Genomic DNA, 6,698 nt, shown 5'->3' with positions numbered 1-6,698 from the left:
TGGGCTGGACACGAGCTGCCCGCCTCGCATGAACTTGGACACAGGCTGCCACGCGCGACAAACACGATGCCAGCGAGCGCACGAGCGAGAAGAACAATCTGCGCGAATCTTAAAGACAAACAAGATCTAAGGGTTCTAGATTTAGATGTGAGATAAGTATTTCACATCTAGATGTGAAATAGCAAACCTGTAAAACAAAAGGATGAAAACATGTTTAATCAAGTTATAATTTCTGAATTTTGCACTATTCAATCAAATATAATAATGCTCTCCGCCAACTTTTGTACTATATATATGTGGTGTATTTTTTGGGAGCGTACAGAAGTACACAAACTCATAAGTTTGTTCATCACAAGTGAATCTATGTTGCTGGCACTATGCATTGTAAATTCGTGGTTATGAATACCTAATGCAGTAGTTGTTCTATAGAATGTGTATCAGAAGATTTCGTTGCCAGATTTTAATTAACTTCGTTTGAGTGGGTGTTGCCAAACTAATCTGGCTGAAGTTATTCTCTAGTAGCTTGGTAGTGCCGCGACTACTTTCAGAGAGGAAAAACGTGAAAAACACTTGGCAATAATATAATGAACGAAGGTAGAAGTTACAACGTCACATGGACTCTCATCAACCATCTCCCGTGACGGTAAAGAACTACTAGCATTTCTCCAATGTTCGGTCGCTTCTCAGCGTATGAATTGACTATAGCAGGGCCATTCTTGTTCTCCTTTCGTCCCTTCCCTGGAAATATCCAGAGATGCTACTAGAGACTTCGTCCGATTGAGACGCCTTTCGCCTTCGAACCTTCGATTTTAATTAGTGCGAAACGCGCAACACGCCTGCTAGCTTTATCCAATCAGTAGCTTCCACTGGAGTCGTCTGTGGATGCTCCATGCATCTCCGTGTAGCAACAACACACAACGTATCACATCACTAAAGCAGAAGTACAGGCAATTCAGTATCCGTAAGCATACATACACACAGCTCAGCTAGCTCTCAGCTCAGGGTGGCAATTACTCGATCCTATCCAGCAGTGGAAAGGGCACTTAGTACGACTTCTAGAACACTCTAGCGTACTGCTCCCCTGATAGTTAGTCGATCCTATCCAAAGTCAAAATTAATTTTTTATAGTGAAAATGGTTTTGGCTAAAAAAGTTTTAAAAATAGGCCAGCGCTGAGGGTTGGTCGGGTGATAGTTTTACCGGTTCTGACTCACGATCTTTCTTTTTTAAACACACCACAGACGCAAGCGCTCATACATACACGCATACACTTATCCCTATGAAAGTACACACACACATCCTATTCCTATAAGCACCTTCGAGATACGAAGTCGACATATCATCTTGAGATTTACGAAGTTACCGTAGGCTCCTCGTTGTCGACAGGAACATCTCCTCCTACTGAAAACGCATCGTCTAAAATCCTGAAATAAATACAGAAATAATGCAAGCGTCAGGACTTGAAACCTGGTTGGCTTGGGATACCACTGTTTCTCTAACCATCCAATCATAGGTTGGTTCGCCTGACTCACGATCTTCGGAGGTTTGATTCACTACTAGGAAAAGGGCTAGTAATGGCGCACCAGTTTTGCCCACTAATGGCGCACTGCTGGTGCGCCATTAGTATGTCTCCCAGGGGGCCATATTTAACCATGTGCTTTGGCATACTAATGGCGCACTGTTGGGTGATGCGCCATTAGTGTGATTATAACAGTGCGTCATTAGTGTCTTGTGTGGTGCGCCACTAGTATGAATATTAGGGATTTTTTTTCATTTTTGATATTTTCACAGGTTAAAAAATATTAGAGATAACATACAACACAGATCTGCTTAGTTTACATACAGGGGGGCATATGTAACGATGTTACCTGCGTCCACCAGATCATATCCAACACATAAGTTTCATCATATATACATACATAGCCAACACATAGTTCCATCGTTACATATTACAAAAGTTTCACAATGTTCATTCAACACCGTTATCCATCAATTCACAAAAGTTTCACATTAATACAAAATAAAAACACAAATGGAAAAGAAGCACTCTATCCATGCAAGCTTTCGTGAATTAAATCAAATCTGCAAAATGATAAACAAGAAGTTAGAAGAAGAAGAAGAAGAAGAAGAAGAAGAGAAGAAGAAGAAGAAGAAGACTAGAAGAAGAAGAATAAGAAGAATAAGAAGAAGACTATAAGCTTATTATGTAAACTTAATCATTTTGTGCTAACATAAGTAATTTTGGAGCTAACCTATAGGAAACTAAGCATATAAGCTCTAAGTTAGCATATTAGAGCCAACTTAAGTAAAATGAAGCTAACCTACGTCATTTTGGATAAGAAGAAGAATAAGAAGAAGACTATAAGCTTATTATGTAAACTTGATCATTTTGTGCTAACATAAGTAATTTTGGAGCTAACCTATAGAAAACTAAGCATATAAGCTCTAAGTTAGCATATTAGAGCCAACTTAGGTAAAATGAAGCTAACCTATATCATTTTGGATAAGAAGAAGAATAAGAAGAAGACTATAAGCTTATTATGTAAACTTGATCATTTTGTGCTAATATAAGTAATTTTGGAGCTAACCTATAGGAAACTAAGTATATAAGCTCTAAGTTAGCATATTAGAGCCAACTTAGGTAAAATGAAGCTAACATATGTCATTTTGGATAAGAAGAAGAATAAGAAGAAGACTATAAGCTTATTATGTAAACTTGATCATTTTGTGCTAACATAAGTAATTTTGGAGCTAACCTATAGGAAACTAAGCATATTAGAGATAAATATGTAACTAAGTATATATATATATATATCATTTTGGAGATCTGACATACCTGACATAGTTCAGTTCTCATTGTTCTTCTCCTTCTCCTTCCTCAGCCTGATGCGCCAAGAGCGGCGAGGCGGTGGAGGCAGTGGAGGCGGCTGTGGGATGTAGTCTTCTACCATAATTGGTGTGGTCATGTCGCCCAGCTGTGGGATCGCCGACGCCACCACCGGTGCGTGATAATTGTCAGGCACCACTACCATCACGAGGCCACCCTCAGTCGCCACCATCTCTTGCCCATGGTCAGCCACCACCATCTCTTGCCCATGGTCAGCCACCACCATCTCTTGCCCATCGTCAGCCACCACCATCTCTTGCACCTGGTCAGCCACCACCACCTCTTGCCCTTGGTCAGCCACCACCAGCGCTAGGTCATCCTCAGCCTGATGCCCATCGTTATCCTGCAGCTCCTCATCCCCACTCTGCTCCTCTTCTCCCCCACTCTAGTCCGGATCATCCTTCTTGTTGTCTTCGCTGCTGCCAGAATCGCTGCTGCTTTCGCTAAGGCCAGAATCGCTGTTGCTTTTGCTACAGCCATAATCGCTGCTGCTTTGTCTGTAGCCAGTGTCGCTGCTACTGCTCCCATTGCCTGTCTAAATGCAACAATGACCGTTAACAATCGATGTGAGACAAAGCCAAATATGGAGGAATAAGAAGAGGCAGAACACACTGGCATCTTCGTCTTCAGCGTAGCGCATGCGACACACAGTCTTGTTGAAAACCTTCACGATGAGCATTGTGGCGTCATCGTCGTACCTCAAGAGAAGAAAGTACCCGGTCCGCAGGTCATAGGCACTGTAGAACTTCTCCCAGCCACGGCATAGGTACATGTGGCCCTCCTCGATCACCAACTCCACTTCCCACAGCCTGCGAACCCCGCTGCCGGCTTGTCGGAGCTTCACATTATCTGGCGGATCTTCACCCAGCATCTTCATAAAAGCGTCAGGCAGCCTCTGCAATTTGGGACAAGGAGTGATATAGCAAACAACAGAGTTATCATAATAAGATGGGTGAAGGGAAGATCTCTCATTTTATATACCTGTCTCGTGGCTGATACTGAAGAAGAAAGTATGATAGTGAAGAACTCGAAAGCATCCAACTCGTACTCCGGTGAGGCAGAGCGGCGGTGGCTGCTTCCCCCATCTCTGATAAGCAGCAGAAGAGACCAATTAGTACCCTTACAACATTATAGCAGCATAAATTTTGAGCAGAAGATAATCAATATTAGTCGCAAGTACCCCATATGTCCTATTTTAGCAAAGTCATGCTAAAATTCATGGAAAATTTCAGCATGACCTTTGCTGAAAATAGGACATATGGAGTACCCGAATTTGCCGGAACGGAAGTTAATCGACATTCTGGCAAACTCAAGGGCCTCTCGGGGACAAAACCCAGCAAACTAGCAAGATGATCATCATCTTTGCAAGTCATTACTTGTCAAATACAGAAGAAGGAACAATTTATTTGTGACATAGTTGGCCCATACAGAAGAAGCAACACCCTACACTAGCCTAAAAACAAGTGAAGTTTCACCCATATAAGAACAACTTTATAACATCACAGAAGTTGCTATGTTTTTTCTACTGCTAGGAAAAACATCACTCATTGGAATTGAAAATCTCAGTACCAGCATTTTGAACTTTGAAATAAAATACAGTAGTAGTATTATTAGTATATGGAGTAGTATCTTGTCTAGTAGTAGTATTAATTATATATGGAGTAGCAAGTTTTGCCTCAGAGACAGCAAAAGCTATGTTTTTTCTCAATTCAGATAGCTAAATGGAAAACCACGTCAAGTTCTGATAATCCATCTAATCTAATGAAATCTGAACTCAACCTGATCATGGTTCATGCCCTCAGACACATCAGCACCTCAAGAATGCCATGAAAAAAATGAAAAGGACCAAGACAATCACCACACAAGTGATGAAAGCACTAGCGAATCATGTTAAAGCTAACCTCTACTTTTGACCCTCAACTATAACAACTGCATGCAGTACAGAGAAGTGTTGATGCAGGCATCAAACATTATAATGGCTGAATTTGATCTACTTCAATAATTTTCTCAAGTTACATGATTAACAAGCTTGGGCTTAGCAGTAATATTTTGAGAAAATATTTTCTTGAAGCCTGAACAATTGGCTTTCCTTTTTAAAAACAGAACCAAAACCATGACACAATCACTTGACAACATCTATTGACTACATTAGATGGATAAATTCCATATGTTGTGTAAGACCACCCTCAAGCAGACTGCTTATGACCATGGCTCCTAAATGGATAAGCGTTTGGCGAGAAGACATTGTGGACAACAATATTCAGAAGCATACTTTAAGTAATATTCTTAACTATATCATCATCTTATGAAATATTATAGTGTGGTGGTTGTTCTAGAAAATGCAGCAATATTGTAAACATAACTTTTAGACAAGCTAGAGAAAGAGATGAATGGATGAAAATGACACCCTCACTATTTTAAATTTAATAGAAACCACACAGGAGTTACCATCCCCAAATCTTCTTTTTTATTTATGGTCAAGTAATTGCTGAAATATTTGAAACAGAGGCCACCATTGCACCACCATTCACTGACAAACCATTAGAGCATTGTGAACAACAAATTCAGAGAAAACTCTCTTTGGCACACAAATTCAGAGCATTGTGAACAACAGAAACAACTGAATGTCCTATCATGACATGGCAACGAACTAACAAAAATTGCGCGTTCTACCAGCACACCATTAGCACAAAATTTTCTCTAATCTTACTGGACACAAAATTTTTCTTCAGTGTGTCCAGTGCATTTTTTCAGTGTGTCCAAATCTTGCAGGTACCAAGTACTCCAATGCACATGGAGTACTAATTATTCATGTTTGCTAGGCACTACTCCCACAATTTTTTGAACCTAATTTGACCTAAATTCGAGAGAGATTTGACCTAAACCTAGCAAAAGAGAGAAGAAGAGGGCATGGCCGGGAGGGAGGAGAGGAGAAAGAGAGGAGAAGAGAGGCAGAGGGAGGAGGGTTACCTGACCACGATGAGGTGGTGGCCGGAGCGGAGACAACAGAGGACGGAGACGGCGAGCTTGGGGGGCAGGGATAGACGGCGGGGAGGTCGCGGGCCTCCTCTCCTGGTGGACGTGGGGCCTCCTCTCCTGGTGGAACTCGGGGCGGGGCGGCTTCGAGGCGAGGGAGGCGGCGCTCGGGGGAGGGGGGGGAGGCGGGGCTCGGGGGGGAGGCGGCGAAGGGGAGAGGGAGGCGGCGGGGGCGCGTGGGCGGCTGCGGCAAGGTTAGGTCGAGTGGGGGATCTGGCGAGGGAGGGAGAGAGGCCAGAGGGAAACAGGTGGAGTGGGGGAGGGTTAGCAATGGCGCACCTTCCCCTGGTGCGCCATATGTACGACGACAGCAATGGCGCACCACCCCCAGGCGCGCCATTAGTACAATTTTTTTATTACAGTTCGAGCACTCAGGTTATATTTCACCTAACCGTATCTGAAACAGAACACACACACTAGCCTGACTGGTCAGCATGTAGCACACACACTGGGAGGTCCTGGGTTCAATTCCCACGCTCCCCAATTTTTTTATGCATTTTTTTCTTTGCACATATCTTTTTATGCATGCATCCAAATATAACATGTCATATATGCTAGATGCTCAGAATTTCATGTAGAAAAATAATATGCAGTTTGTTGCCATGTTAACAACATTTAAAATGATGTTTGATATTTATTTGTATTTAAATATGTTCAAACTTGTTTAAATCATAACTAAATATCCATAGCTCAAAATTTGACAAACTTTATATGCTTTTGGGAATAACATATATGCGGTGGCTCGTCGGCGGCGGTGGAGCGGGGGAGGGTGCGGG

This window comes from Triticum aestivum, chromosome 1A (assembly GCF_018294505.1).
Source record: "Triticum aestivum cultivar Chinese Spring chromosome 1A, IWGSC CS RefSeq v2.1, whole genome shotgun sequence".
Lineage (NCBI taxonomy): Eukaryota > Viridiplantae > Streptophyta > Magnoliopsida > Poales > Poaceae > Triticum > Triticum aestivum.
This window is presented reverse-complemented; position numbering follows the sequence as displayed.